The sequence below is a fragment of the Notechis scutatus genome, chromosome 2, assembly GCF_049901735.1.
Source record: "Notechis scutatus isolate UNSWTSFEM ecotype Mainland chromosome 2, rNotScu1.2, whole genome shotgun sequence".
In the NCBI taxonomy this organism is placed as follows: domain Eukaryota; kingdom Metazoa; phylum Chordata; class Lepidosauria; order Squamata; family Elapidae; genus Notechis; species Notechis scutatus.
Genome location: NC_142010.1, coordinates 118,974,610 through 118,989,980, shown reverse-complemented (window position 1 = coordinate 118,989,980; position 15,371 = coordinate 118,974,610). Strand labels below are relative to the sequence as shown.

At 42.6% G+C, this 15,371-nt stretch overlaps 1 long non-coding RNA gene across 2 annotated transcripts in view; it reads left to right on the top strand.

Annotated features, from left to right (window-relative positions):
- LOC148132210 (uncharacterized) overlaps window positions 1–14,876 on the top strand; it is a 28,808-nt gene extending 13,932 nt beyond the window's left edge. Inside the window, exons 2-4 of one of the 2 annotated variants that reach the window (XR_015747716.1) lie at window positions 8,780–9,058; window positions 11,576–11,693; window positions 13,610–14,876. This is a non-coding gene — a long non-coding RNA (uncharacterized LOC148132210). The remainder of the gene's footprint in view (window positions 1–8,779; window positions 9,059–11,575; window positions 11,694–13,609) is intronic. The other variant, XR_015747715.1, reaches the window with a different exon arrangement.
- The last annotated feature ends 495 nt before the right edge of the window (window positions 14,877–15,371 follow it).

Below are 15,371 nucleotides of genomic sequence, written 5' to 3'. Positions count from 1 at the left end.
CCTTATGAACAACCGCAGAGGCTCTGCAACATTCGTCTGGCATGTTGCTGACTGAAATAGAGGCTCGTATCCAGCTCCCAGAGGCTCCATTTCAGCCTGCAACAGGCCGGAAGAGGCCTGTAGAGGGCCGAACGAAGCATCTGTGGGGCGCACAAGGCTGGAGAGGAGACTACTTACTGGGTCTTCACAAGGTAAGTGACCTGGTGTGGCAAGTTGGGTGGGGGAAAGCAATTGTGGGGAACATGAGGTATTTCAGTGGGTCGGGGAGGCCTTGGATGGTCTTAGGCAGGTGGCCTGTTCCATCAGTAGTCCCTCCCCCCATGGCCTTCCCAACCTTGAAATACCTCATGTGCACTTAACAAGTCTTGCATTCGATTAGCAAACGCGTGGACGAAAGGAGGGAGTGATCTCGTTCAAAGTATGAGATTCATTCCCACAAATTGTCGGGTTACGAATGAAATGGGCAGACTCCATTACATTCGTAAGTTGAGGACTACCTGTATTCTAGCTCTTTCAAAGAGAGAATCCTCTTTTTGTCCCTTATGGTGAGGAGTTCTGGAAATTGTAGTCACCAAGGCATTCGGTTGGGGACGACTGTATGAAACTGCTTGGTTTCACACATAATGCTATCAAGTTTTTAAATCATTGTTTGTTGAACAAGCCATAGTGGCCTGCTTTATACACCACTCTAAACCTTAATATAACACATCACTCAACAATAAACCTTAAAACAGCTAAGAGTGATGGCGCAAGCTTCATCACTGAGCTTGCTGTAACGTAGCATATGTGAATGTATGAAAAAAAAATAGCTTGGCTTTCTATCTTTGCAGATTTGCCAGACCGTCTCGTTCTTAAATAGTGAAAGCTAATGGGACTTCTATGAGAGCAACTAATTCTCTTTGATTTCAGTAAACCCTTGATCTGAAGCCTTGTCCATTCAGCAAGGATTCATTTAGATCTGGGGCTTCATTATGTTTTTTCCCCACTCCCACAAAGCTTCCCATTCCCCCCACCCCCAGCCCAGGTGGAATCCTCCATGTGGATCTGATCATATAAAAACGAGCTTCACCAGCCTCTCTTGAACAATAGCTGTCTCCCAATGCCTCAGGGAGATGCTTCTGCAACGGTGTTTGAAAGGAACTGACAAAGTCCTTTTGCAGCTTTCCAGCTGCAGATCAGGAAGATGCAGTCAGAGCCATTGAATAAAAGTGGGTAGAAACAGCTGGCCCAGGAGAAGAACACACTTACATCCTTGTAATATCATTCTGCCTTTATTTATTTAGCTTTCTAAATAAAATGCCTGTATCCCACCCAGCATTTCATCCAATGAACAACAGGAGTGACCTAACCCCTTGATGGAGGTTGATTTAGCATTCTGGATATCACTTTCACAAAATTGTCCTTTATGTTGCTGCCTGCCTGTAGGGCATGTGCAGAAATGGAAGTTAGGTTCTTTATGTGATTATTATGCTCAAATTCCCATCATTACCAGCACCCCCCTCCAAAAAAATCATATTTGTAAAAAGGATGAAATGAAAGCATGTGAGATCACCCAGTTTTCTGTGACCAGACCTCCTGAAAGCAAGAACTTCTGTTGATCCTCTGGTAAGGCCAGACCACAGCCCCACTCCCTGAAGGGCAGGCCACCATTATGTAAAAATAAGAGCAAATCCCACTCCTTTCTAGCACTGATGATGTTGCCTAGTTTGGTAGTGAAACGTCTGCAAGAAAACAACCAAGCTCAGAGAATACCAAGGACTTTTGTGCAGCCTCTGCTGGGCACTACAATGCTATGCATGCAAGTAAAGCCACAGAAAATGGAACTGCCAATCATCCTGGAACAAGGTTACTAGTATACTGTAGGTATGGTCCCAAAATAATGGTCTCAAAAGTGCAAAGCCAGATAAAGGACCAGCAGTTGGATAATACATGTTTGCGTTAATTGTTTTTCCTCTTAAAAAGGGAATAAAACATCAACCATTCTGGTGGTCTGGGAAATTTGGACATGAAATAATGGACTGTTCTTCCAAGGTTTAGATCTGGAAAGGTGTTAGGAATATGAGTCACCTAACAGCTATTTGGGTTAGAAATAGATAAACCAAGATAAACATTTTAAAACTGTAACTTTAAGAAAATGCAAAACTGTAATTAGGTGTGGTTTCTCAAACGGCCATAAGATGGAGCCAGAAACCTGGTTTGTTTTAGTCTGAGTCTCAGAAGAGACTGAGTCACAGAAGAGAGTGTATCTCTGTTTCCTTCTGTTGGAAAGTATTGCCGTTGCTCCATTTCTTCTAATTGACTGATATTACTGGATTTAATGTAAGTCTGTTACTGAACTGTTTTTTGACACTGGACTTTGATATTTGGATTATCCCTGGATTGAAAACTGACTGATTTAACTTGTGAATGACTTTGGATTGCTTATTTTGGACTTTACTTAAACCTTTCTGGAAGTAAAAACCTAGATTTACTGTACAGTGTATCTGTGTACTGTGTGTGTATTATTCAAACACTTCTCTCAAATATGTCTCCCTGTATGCCCTCATTCTCTTAATGGGGAATTACCTCAACACTAGGGAATAAATAGAACAGATGCTAATATAATACAGTGCGTTATAGAACAGACTACAGTGAAAGCTTTGCTCAAGGAGCTTTTGGTAGGAGTGTCTTTTAAGAGAATTTTAAAAATACTTGGAAGTTATCAACTCTGCCTCCAATCTTTCAGAAATGGAAATGGAATAATCAGAAATATGTAAGGTTATTCAAAGTCTTTGATTTTTAGTTTACTTTTAGTGTTTTCAGCATTGTTCATTTTGTATTTTGAACAATTCCTCTGTTTCCCCCAGCCCTGTGCCCTTAAATTGTAATGGACATCAATTCTTGTCATTCCCAAACGCAGAGCCTGCTGAGGAAAGACGGAATGTAGTTGAGCACATCTGAAGGGCACAAAGTTGAATACAATTGGATCATTTGTCACATCTGGAGGATTCCAGGTTGGGGTACAACTTTGTATTTCTTGAGGCTTTTGGAAAAACAATAACCTGGGGAAAAAGTTTTACTTCCTGCTTGGCTCCAGGTGTTTCCTTGGAATGCACTTGGGAAAACAGAGAAGCCACAACTGGTAGCATAACTGATGTCATATCCTCTGCCGTTCTCTCACTCTTCCTGATATCCCAAAACATCCTGGTTCACCTTAGTTTAGCAGTGCTTGCTTGGTATTTTGGAGAACTATCTGTGGGGTCCCCCCCAAAAAACAAGCTTCATTAGTTGACTTATTCAGCAGTTGCTTTAATTTTTAAAAGTCAGACCATTTTCTCCATTTCCCACACCCCACAGTGAATCACTGCACCAAGATGAGTAGAGTTCCACTGCCACCTGATTGCACAGTTTTGGATTGTGTTGTCCAAAGGATTTTACCATGTTTAGAATTTCTCCTCCTTTTGCACTGTTATCCTCTTTCTCCATATCTCTAAATAAAGCGCCCAAGCGCAATCTACTCTAAATACAGTTTCTGAGGGCATCCGGTTGCTTGCCTCTCATATTACCATCCAGCGTTTCTTCAGCTGCACTGCTACCTTTGCAGATTGCTCTCAGCTGAAAGAGGATTTGCCAGAAAACAGCATCTGTGCTTTTTAAGAGATTTCATCTGTTTAGCTACTTCAAAGTTTCTGCCAGCTAAGACACACATGCACATGCAAGGCCTGGTTCATTCACATGGGTGAGGGAAGGGTCATTGGTCTTTGGATCAATCCCCAACTCTCCAAGTAAAGCTGTGAGAGAATCCAATCTGAAACCTTGAAAGCTACTGCCAATCAGTACTAACAGTGTAGGGTAAGACAAGATGAAAAGTTAGTAGTTTGTTGTGATGTAACAGAATTCAGGTTGCTGGTGCTGCCAAGGACAGCCATTCCATGCTTTTTGATAAAAATAAAGATCTCTACAACGTTGGACACAAATTGTTATAGTCCAGAGTTGCTGCTCAATGAGCTTTTTCTCACTTTATGTCTGCAAATGCTAGTTACTCCCAAATCATCTGTTATGCAGAAATAGTGCTGTTTAGGCAATATAAAGATGGGAAGATTTACTCTTTGTGACTGGATAAAGATATAGCATTAAAAAAAGACTTTAATGCTAATAACACATGCCAATTGTCAAAGAGTGATGACAGCAAATGATTCTGGAATCTATGGGGGTAAAGATGAAAAAAACCAACCCTGTTGTTTTGCCATATAATCCACAATAATAGCATTGTTTTTAATGATAAAATGGTACAGTTGGTAGTTTTTTTAATCTCCTTTTATATTCAAATATATAAAGGAATGTTTTCAATTTAAGGTGTTTTTTTTCACCTGTTCCAGAGGCAAAGCCCTACAAAATCTGTTTGACAAACACTATTGTGTGACAAAACAAATAATAGTGACTGTGTCTTACAGGCAGTTCTAGCTTTGTGAAACCACTCCACCTCTGAGTTGCTATTCTTGTAATGCTGATAGGATCTTATTGGATTCACAGATAGTTTGAGCAAGTGGGGAGTGGGGGGAAATACAGAAAAAGGAGTGAGATCTAGGACAGAACATTTGGAACCAGGGTGCTTTAAAGTCTATTTCCCCCACTTTATGGAGAAATGAATTGAAAGTAAACGACACATAATGAGAATGAAAGTGTTAGTTTCAAGTCCTATTAAATATTGCAATTGGAATGCATAGCCATATTAAGTCTTGGCATTATAATAATCACTGCCATAATACAACTGGATTTTAAAATGTTAATAATCCATCAATTAATAGAAGACTGAAAATCTACTTCGGACGGAGCTGATGATCAGTGATTAGTACTTATATCTTTTAAAGCTAGCTATCACAAGTTCCTTCTACAGATCCCTGAGAAGTTTAGCTCTAGAAAGGGTTTTTGGATGGAGAGCCTCTTGTTCTGTTGTCTAGGAGACATTCACTTTCCCTTATTTGAACAGCTGTTGAGGGCAGTCCTTCATTTGAAGGTATCCTCTGTTTGAAGTGCTGCCCACTTCAAATTCAGTTTAACAATGAAAATGAGAAAATGGAACCTTTGAAGTTATTCATTCAAAAGGTAAGACCTGGAGCAAGCATACAAGCTACTTGGCCACAGATCTCCCACAGGACAGGATTGCAATTATCTTTAAATTAGATTCAATTCTTGTGTACGTCTAAATTAGTATATTCCAGGTTTGGTCAAAATCTTCCCTTAGGTGATTCCTAGTTGTGTAATTGGGCTGTTGTATCCCTCACATGGTGTTCTCTATCAATTACACTCTACAGTCTACAAAACTCAAGATTCCTGTGGTCACGTATGGCATAATTATTTGAAAAACTCAAGACTGCTGGAAGGAAGAGAAAGGTGTGTGATTTGTAGGTAAAGAAGAGAGGGAGAAAGAACTGCTGGAGATGAGATGAGCTGGAAAGTGAAGCAGGGCAGGAGCTTTGTTGAGTGTGCAAAAGGGAGGGGCAAACCTGCGCTACATACCTGGCCTACAACCCCATCACCATCGCTACTTGTAAACGAATAAAAGTTTTACAGAATTGTTTAACATTATTACCCTTAGATAGAAGACTTACACATGGAATGCAAGAAGAAGAAAAAACTGTTAGGTTCTCACTGAAAAATACCCCATTCAGGTTGAGAGCATTTGTGTTTTTCTACGAATGGTATTATAAGATTAGAATTCTAGGTTAGATTAGAAGAGATGTCTTCAAACAAAGGCTGGATGGTCATCTAACGGAGGTGATCTAGTGGATCCTGGAATGAACAGGATCATTTCTGACAGATGGCCATCCAGCTGTAGTTTGAAGACATCTAGACTGCTAACCTTATAATACCATTCATAGAAGAACACATGGATTATAAGTCACCTAAAACCCCTTGCAAGTCTGTAACTCTATGACATCTCTGGTTAGTCATCGCTCAGTTTGCCCATCAGGCTAAGATGTTGCAGTTTGTTTGATTCTGGATAATGCTCCAGTATGTGAGGTCTTAATGGACTAGTGGAACACAAGAAGGGTGGGAGTCTGCATATTGATGGAGAAAGATTGTATTATGAAGTGGGGTGGCTATGGAGAATCTTTACTAAATCCTCCCAGATGAGAACATTTAATCAGAGTGGAGCTGGAGCAAGCCCAACATGTCCAAACCTCTGGGATGGGTAGATCTGGTTAGGGAGAACTGGTCTCTCTTAACAACCTGGCCCTGTGTTATACAGCAGGGGTCTCCAACCTTGGCAACTTTAAGACTTGTGGACTTCAACTCCCAGAGTTCCTCAGCCAGCAAAGCTGGCTGAGGAACTCTGGGAGTTGAAGTCCACAAGTCTTAAAGTTGCCAAGGTTGGAGACCCCTGCTATACAGGATTTTAATTAGCCCTTTGAATTGCACCAGGAAGAAACTGGAGCCAGGGTAACTTACAGAGCAGCAGTGCAATGCAGGTAAACCTTGAGCAACTTCTGCATACAGGAACAATGGAAGTTTCTGGGTGGACTTCAAGGGCAGCCCAATGTAAAGCACATTGCAATAGTTCGAATGAAAAGTGACTAGTGCACAATTGGACATGAGCAACCCCTCCCCACCATTTGCAGGAATGGCTCCAATTGCCGTGCAAGATAAATTGGTGCAAAGACCTCCCTGACCATGATTGTCACCTGGTCTTCAAGGAGGATCTCTAAATTGCACACCAATAGCACCCAGGGGAGTGCTAACCCATCAAGTGAAAGATGGCATACCTCCAGATTCAGAGTATTCTCCCCCCTCCAAACCAAAGCCTTGTAGGGTGACATCACAGCTGGTTCTTCTCTATTCAAAACCTCACAGCCATCATAGCCTGGGAAAGCCAAGGTTTGGAGGGGGCGGGGAATAACCTGAACAGTATTATTTGTCTTTCCTGGCCAGAGATGTACAATTGTGTATTCTCATACAGATTATATTGTGCCCAGGCTGGCATTGCCCAGCAGGTTTATTGAAGTTGTTGAATAGGAAGGATGAAAAAACTGAACTGTTCCACATAAGAGGAGCCTAGGACTAGATCTCTTCTCTTCCCACAACCAATACTGACTGGAACCAGCCATTAAGAAAAGTGGAGAATCACCAAATAACCATGCCCCCAAATCCAAATCACCTAAGCCACTCCAGAAGGATACCCTGGTTTGAAAGTGACTTAGAAATCACTCCTCATCTGGACTCCTCAAGAGGTTGCCCACAAATGCAGCCAATGCTCTCTTAGTACTATGACTGTGAATCACATGAAAAGGGTCCAAGTAATCCACTTCTACTTATTTTTTTTTAAGAGATTGGCATGACTATCTGTACTGAAGAAATCAGAGAATTGTGGGAGAGAGCAGAAGCCACAATGGCCTGTCCTCATTTTAGATAGGCTTGCTGCCTGCCACTAGCCTGCATTTAGAGGCAGCCATTTTGAATTGGGTATGCCTACATTTGCCTATTGCCTTCCACTCACTCGCTGCTTGTTGCTTGCCTGGCACTGGCCTATGTTTAGAGTCAAGCATTTGGAGGTAGGCTTGCCTGTGTTTGCCTGCTGCCTAGCCTCTGGCTGCTGCACCCTGCCTGTCACTTCTCTGCCATTTGACTGTCTCTGGTAAATTTGCTGCCAAGTGTGGAGAATTTGTCTGGAAAACTTATTACTGGTCACGCTTGCTACTTGCCACCACCTATTTACTGCCTGTCATTTGCCTCTTGGTTGCCTGCTTCCCTGTCATTTGTGGCAGTGTCATGTTTTTTGCAGAACTGTGGCTGAAGACCTGTAGTTGGAGAGCCTGTCTGGGCTGGAGTAGCAAGGTGAGAGACAAGTTGCCAGGTTGATCCCAGTCAATGGGAAGAAGTGTTCAATCTCTCAGCCCCTATTATGTGGGATGCTGCAGGATTTGGTGCTCTCCCCACTCCTATTCAACATCTATATGAGGCCCCTGGGTGAGCTCATCCATTGCCACGGGGTGAGATCATTAGCATGCTGACGATATTGTATATGTCTGCCTCTGGCAAATTAAATGATGCGATGGAAGGTCTGGATATGGAAAAACAGGCTTCAGCTGAACCCTGGTGAGACTGAATGGCTTTGGGTTTTGCAGCCTGCCAGTTCCAGGATTATGCTACCTTTGATGCTGGATGAAGTTGCACTGCCCCAGATAGGCCCAGTGTGCAATCTGGGGGGGGGGTCCTCCTGGATTCACAACTCTTGCTGGAAGAGAAGTGGCAGATAGGGCCATTGCATTGCTTTGTGTCGTTCACGAGTTGTGCCTGTTCCTGGTTTGGAGAGCTGTGACATGCATGCCATAGTCATCTTCTGATTGAAATACTCTAATGTGATGTACATGCAGTTGCCCTTGAAGAGGGTCCAGAAGAGAATCAGCTAGTGCAGAATTCAGTGAGGCAGGCAGTTATGTGTGTGCTTCTAGAACAACGTTTTCATGTGTCTGAACCAGTCCTAAAAAGTATCAAAGACCCCTGGATGACAACAGCCACCCCCTCTGAAGTTGCAGTTTATGTCTCACTTGAAACTCAGGAGGACATATTATTTCTGTGAGAAGACCCCCCACCCGTTTCTGGCCAGTGTGACTTGTTCAACAAGCTATGATTAAAACTAACCATGGCTTAGCCTGATCCCTGAATTCACCTAATGTCTCTATCTAAATGAGAGGTTCCTGTATTTTATCCAGCATTTCTTGAGGTAAGAGTCGGAAACAAACAATACGGAAGAAAACAGCTAATGCGGTGGTAATCTTTTTTTTCTTTCTTACATCAGCATTTCCCAGCTCAGTACTTTCCAGAGATACTGAACTGTAAACCTCATAATCCCCAATCAGCCCTGTTGACTGGGGATTAGGGAAACTGTAGTCGCAACCTTTGGAAAGCACGGAATTGGTCTAAATTGCCATTCAACCATCCTAGAGACAGACGGCAAAGTGAGATCAGGAAGAGGAGAGATCAAAATCGTAGCAGGGGGGCCCTGCTGAAATGGGACACTTTGCTTCTGCACAGCTGGAGTCAAAGAGGCCACGGAATACTTTCAAACAAAGACCAGGTAAGCAAATAAATCAGCTGGGAGATTAAATTTCTGGTGCACCCAAAAGCCCCTGTAAAATACCAGGGAAAATTGACCTGTCAAAAGGAATAGATGGACAATGAAATCAGTGTATGCCTGCCCCTGATATTAGCACCCTCCCTAGAAATCCCTGGGGATTTCCTGCTGTTCTTAAAAAGACACACCTGCTCCCCTCAGGCAGTGCTCCTTACCCACACCCTCTGGGTGGGTTGGGTTGGGTTGAGAAAGCAACTTGCAGAATTTAGGAGTTGCACTCCCAGCATGGCTGGTGAGTGTCAGGCTGAGGAATGCTGTACTGCCTGCTGAGGGAGGCCATGCATTTAACAGGCTGCTGAATCCGCCAAGGGGAGGCTGCGTACATAGCAATGGCAAAGCTGCAGCAGCTAAGAAGGCAATAAAATGAATGAAAACCAGCAATCCCCGTCAGCAGACAGTTATAGGATCTTTCTCTAATTTAATCTCTGCCTCCATCAGTGAACCATTTCAAGTAACCTCTTTATAACCCTGTCTCCCTGTGCAATTGCCTGACCAGTCCTGATAACACAGGTGTCCTTGGACATGTCGTAAGGTAATGTAGCTGGAGGCTCTTCAAGACAGCAGTGGAGGAAGCTTGAGAAGAGACGTGGGGATGAGAAAGAAGGGGTGGAAAGGATGTATGGCATGGGCAAAACAGCTTCCTCCTCCTCCTCCTCCTCCTCCTCCTCCTGGACATTAAATCAGCCAATGATAGCAAGTCTCCTAACCTTCTCTGATGATGGTTAAGGTGAATATTGCTGTGTTCAGCGGTCTCTTCCCTTTGGTGAGCCGTGCTCCAAAATAGTTCTTATGAGTGGGAAAAGATGGCTGCTGACCCTGAGGATTCACAGAAGTGTCACTGGTTGAGAGCTGGGGCAGTATGCGGATGGTTTATCCCATTTTCCCTAGGTTGTTGGTTCCCTTCAGGTGTAGATGTCATCTTGTGTGAGAGTGGGACAATGGCGGCATCCCTATGGACCTTGGACATGGTTGCCATTTTGTCACCCATGATGCTATGGTTTTCCTCTCCTCTTGTGGGCTGATTTGGGAAATGGATTTAGCACCTGCATGTGATGGCTGTCTCAGAGCCCTCAAAACAACTCTCAGAAAGATAACAGTGGAGGGAAAGGTGTCAATGGCAACCAATTATGTCACAGACAGAATGGAAGTGAATATTTCAAAGCCAGTAGACATATTTGTCATTTCAAGTGTCAGGGTTCCAGCAGCTATTCAAACTGAAATGGATGCACTCAGAAAGAAGTGGGGAGCAAGAGATTACATTTTCTCAACAACCAGATATTATAATTGATTGCTAGGAAAATTGCATCTTTCTCTTAATAGATTAATTTTATTAACTTGATAGGTTATCGTCGATGCAAGGGCAATATGTGAAAGAAGAGAATTCTCTGCTGCTACTTTGCATCATTGGCACAAGGAAATGTTTATCAGCATAAGTGTGAGGAGTCCCTTGTGTCTATAATAAAACAAAAAGAAGCTTTTAAAAATGGCTTGCTCTACTTTTGGGTAGAAGGAGAGAGGTTGCTCTAGATCCTTTCTGTGATCTGTCAGGATCTTAAAAGTGTTCCCAACTGTTCAGTGACTCGTTAAATAAGCATTTCTTCCACCCCTGCCAGGCTGAAGCTGGGACATATGAATGCAGTCTCTGTCTACGAGAAATCTCTGCTCTTGTTTGTGTCTTCTGTTCGGTCAAAAGAATTTTAAAAGGTGACTTTTAAAAGTGCAGTTTGGGCTGAAACTTAAATATTTGCTGAATTTTATCCTCATTAATAGGATTATCCAGCATTTAGTATTGATTGGCCTGAGAGGTTTAGGACTTGCATGACAATAGAGTGCTAAAATTTCAGTCAGCCAGTCAAACAATATTAAAAAGTTGGTATGGCTCAGAGGATAAAGTGTTAATAGGGAATGGCAGACCTCAGTTCAAATTCCATGTCAGACAAGAGCACTCTGGGTGGCCTCGGGCAATTTACTATCTCTCAGTGTCAATTTTCCATCTATAAAGTGGGGATGATAATGACCTGCCTTCTCTCAGAGTGCCAGGACGAACAAGATAAATATGGTAAAGTACAGTGTGCATTAAGTATGCTATATAAATGACAAAGTGTAACATGCCCGGGGCCATGTGACACCCACTAACCAATCTCAAATTACAGAATTATTGATTATTGGGTGGCATATTTCAAACTAAACAACAATAGGCAGATGCTATCATTCCAATGTGTCATGCTACCATTTTGATATCCTTTTTAGGCTTGTTTATGTGACTCTTCCTCCCCACCCCACCCCCACTCACCCCCTGAGGTAAAGCTTTCCCCAACTCAGTGGTTTCCAGATGCATTGTGCCACAACTCTCAGTCAGGAGGGGTCGCGGGGGTGCAGGGAGCTGTTCTAATCCGACACATCTGAAAGGCATCTGCTGGGGGAAAGCTGATATTATGCTGTGTTTGTTTGTGTGGGCAGTTCTGGGACTCCCAGGTTGACGGGAGCTTCCAGTCCCAAGCTTGCCTCTGAAGAAAGGATGCAGTTGGCTATTGCTTTCCCTTGGAATCCAGTCCCCAGAGGCAGCCTCCCTTTTATGGTGAGCACCTGGGCTCTCCACAGAGAATGCTCTCTGGCCCTGTTTTTAGGCGGCATCTGTGTTCAAGATTGGTTGTGTGCATAAATCATGTTAATTCAATTAGCCTAATGCACAACCTTTGCATTTTGGGGTCTTTTAATTCGGATGGTTTCCTTGAAGTGCTACAAAGAACAAAGTCAGAAAGCTAAGTTGCATAAGTAACAGGGTGCCTAGCCTGAATTGAATTCAGTGTTTCCTTTTTTTTAAAACGCTGCTTTAAGAGCAGAGTTAAAATAACACCACGAGAGCTCAGCTTCCATTAATTTAAATGGGGGAGGTATTTGCCAACATCCCTCATATAATCCTGGATCTGTGTTGCCTTATAAAATATTGAGTGGCTGTGTGTATCGCCATCACTGCGCATGAGACATTAAAAAGTTGGATTAAGCTTTCCATTCCCTGGCTAGCTCAACCAGCCTTTAAAATCCGTGCCGCTCAGTGGGAATGATGGTAGTCTTAGTTCAACACATCTGGAGGGCATCAGTTTGGGAAAAGTAGGATTCCCTTTAAGCAAAATGGGAAGTTATGCTATGGAGCTTTAGCAAGCAGTAAGAGGTTCTTACAGTATTTCAGGCCTCTGAGAAGCTCCACAGCCCTCTGGCTGGAATGCAGCTGTAAGCTTCAGCCTGCTTCTCTCCGGCTTCAAAGCCATTGTTGGATGAATGCTCTGCAGTTTAGCTGTACTCTTCTCTACAGCTTTCTTCACTGGATACTTCTTATTTACTCTGTGATGTTCCCAAGTCTCAGATTCCTCTTTAGAACCTCTTATTACAACTTAGGAGGAAAAGGGTTGTGCTTCAGGCATCCCGCAGGGGGTTTCGAGTGAAGCCCTCCCCCCTTTCCCCCATGAATTCCAATCTGTCCATTAATGTGTGGTATGATCTTGCGAGATCCACACATGGCTGGCTTCCCTCCCCCATGGGCAACATTTTTATGACATAGTGCAGCACCTGACAGCTGTCCTCACCTTCCCCTTCTTGAGCCAACTACTCAGCCATGTTCACTCCAAGTAGCCAGCAGATGAGGCCTAAAATAGCTAACTGGCATTGCAAACCCTTTCTTATTTTTCCCCTCATAGCAGTTTCCTTTGATGCTGTGGAGAAAAACAAAATGGAAGTGACATTGCATGCAACTCTGGACTCTGAGGAGAGGGCAGATTTCTGGCAAAGGAAGTTGGCATTTCTCTTTTCTGACAAGAGGGAAGTGCCCAGGGAATTAAACAAGATGAGGGGTGCCATGATTTAACAGAAGAGTCTCTCTGTCTCTCTCTATCTCTCTCTCTCTCTCTCTCCCTATCTCCGTCTGTCTCTATCTGTCTATCATCTCTACCATCTATCAATCATCCCTATCTCTATCATCTCTCTGTCTCTCTCTGTCTTTCTATCTCTCTCTCTCTCTCTGTGTGTGTGTGTGTATAAAATGTCGCCAAGATACTCTCAATCTTACACAGGAAAAGACCCGAACATGCCAAGACCTGCATACCTGTACGCATGAAAATCTACGAAAACAAACAAATATATATATATATGGATCTTTGGTTATACATACAAAAACCCGCGAGAACCTCAGAAAACACACACACACACACACACACACACACACACACACATATATATATATATATATATATATACACACACACACACACACACACACACAATGTACACACACATACATTTACATTTACACATCCCTTTTACGTTTCCTCCTTTCTACTGAGCCTAGCTCCTTCTCTCCTCTATTGACCCATCTCTTTTTCCCATTTCTCTTTCCCTTAAAAGGGAACATTCAGTTTATTTTTTTTCTTGTTTTAGCAGAAAGTAGATAATGTACTATTTCATCTGATTAACAAAAGGTTAATAATCTTATTTCTACAGCTCATCCAATCAAAAGCAGAGGAAATAGAAAGAAGAAAGAAAGAAAGAAAGAAAGAAAGAAAGAAAGAAAGAAAGAAAGAAAGAAAGAAAGAAAGAAAGAAAGAAAGAAAGAAAGAAAGATAGCTGTTTTCATCTCACTTCTCTCTCCCAGCTCTGTAGAAGAATTCTCTCCGGATTCATAGCTGTGCAGGAAACTTTATTTGGAGATCAGTAACTTTTCCTGTTTCTGGAGTAGGCAAAGAAATATTAGTGGGATTTGATATTCCATCCAAAACAGTTGATCAAAGCTTTCCTAGCAGGTGAGATTATTAATAATATCTAAGTTATAGTGCACCAGTGAAATTTGTCCAGCACAGTTATTTCATCCAAGAAAAGTGATCCATTGCTCAAAGATTTCTGGCTACTATTTGAGTAGCCTTAGGTGAAAATATTCAATTCAATTCGGGTTATCATGGGGAAACTCATTTTTTGTGACTGAATGGATGCTGTCTGTGCATTGCATCCAACCTCACTCTCTTGTTTTGCACGGCTGGGTAGGGGGAAGTATGCTAAACACTTCATTCTTATTCTGCAGAGCCTGTTGCCATTATTTGTACATTTATTTTATATTGCAGGCTGTCTTGGCAGGCACGTGTCTTGTTCTTACTTTGTTTACTGTACATTCTACAACATTAAGAACCTAGTAAAATACAGTAAATAAAGTAGCTGTGGTGCAGGAAACCCAGACAAGATATATATCTCAATTTCAAGGAAATTGAGATATAAGGATGTGAACTGAACTTGAGGCAAAGAGTGGGAGCAGACAGGAGCTTGTGATCCACATACATGGGTCATAATGCAGAAGGGATAATTGGGAATTAATTATCCAAAGGCGACTGTTTTCTTTGGACCTACATATCACAGCTATTGTCCTTCTAAAATCCACTACATTGTTTGTTCGGTTAAAATGGAGGACAGGTGAAATTAGGAATCTAAAGAAATGGATTACAAAGAGTGCTACGATTCAGGCTTCAGCCTGAATGCAACAGGACCCTAAAGATTTTTGCTTCCTAGTTAATTTGTGCTAATCAATCTGTGCTGTTCTGCATCGCCATGACTTTTCCTGCGTTCATGATGATGGCTGATCATATCACAGATGCCACTGGGGGGACTTTAAGCTAGGGATAGTCCTTGGAGCACTGTCAGGGGGCCCCACAGCAGCAGCAGATCTGGTTTAGGCCTTTTGAACAGGAAAGTTCCCCATTATTACTTAAAGATGCTATACCCACCCAAACCCACAAAAAGACCAAGTCTAAGACCGAATAGGAAGCTGCTTGCTTCTATGTTACTTAGCTCATTTTAGTTTGGCTATCTGAAGCAAGCATGAAGATCATCCAGATAAACCTCACATTTCTGGAGATGCCTTTTGTCTGTCTAAAGTAGCTCCCAAACAAAGAATTGGTGGCATAAATAGAGGGTTAATATGCGAATGTGGTGTAAGTTACCCTGGTACATTGGGCATGGAGCCTCATGAAATGATTTAGTTCAAGGAACAGTGCTGGGGTGTCCGCACAACCTTTGTCCCTGCCTAACCTACAGCAGCCTAGCATGCCTGGAGCCTGGATAACTCCCCATTTCAGAATTACCTGCCCCTTGTTTGCTAGGAATTCTGGGAATTGCATCTCCAAGACACCTGGGAGCACTAGAATGGGAAACACTGTGTCTGGGTGTATGTGTGTATGAAAAGAGAGAGAGAGAGAGAGAGAAAGACTCCTGTCTTTGA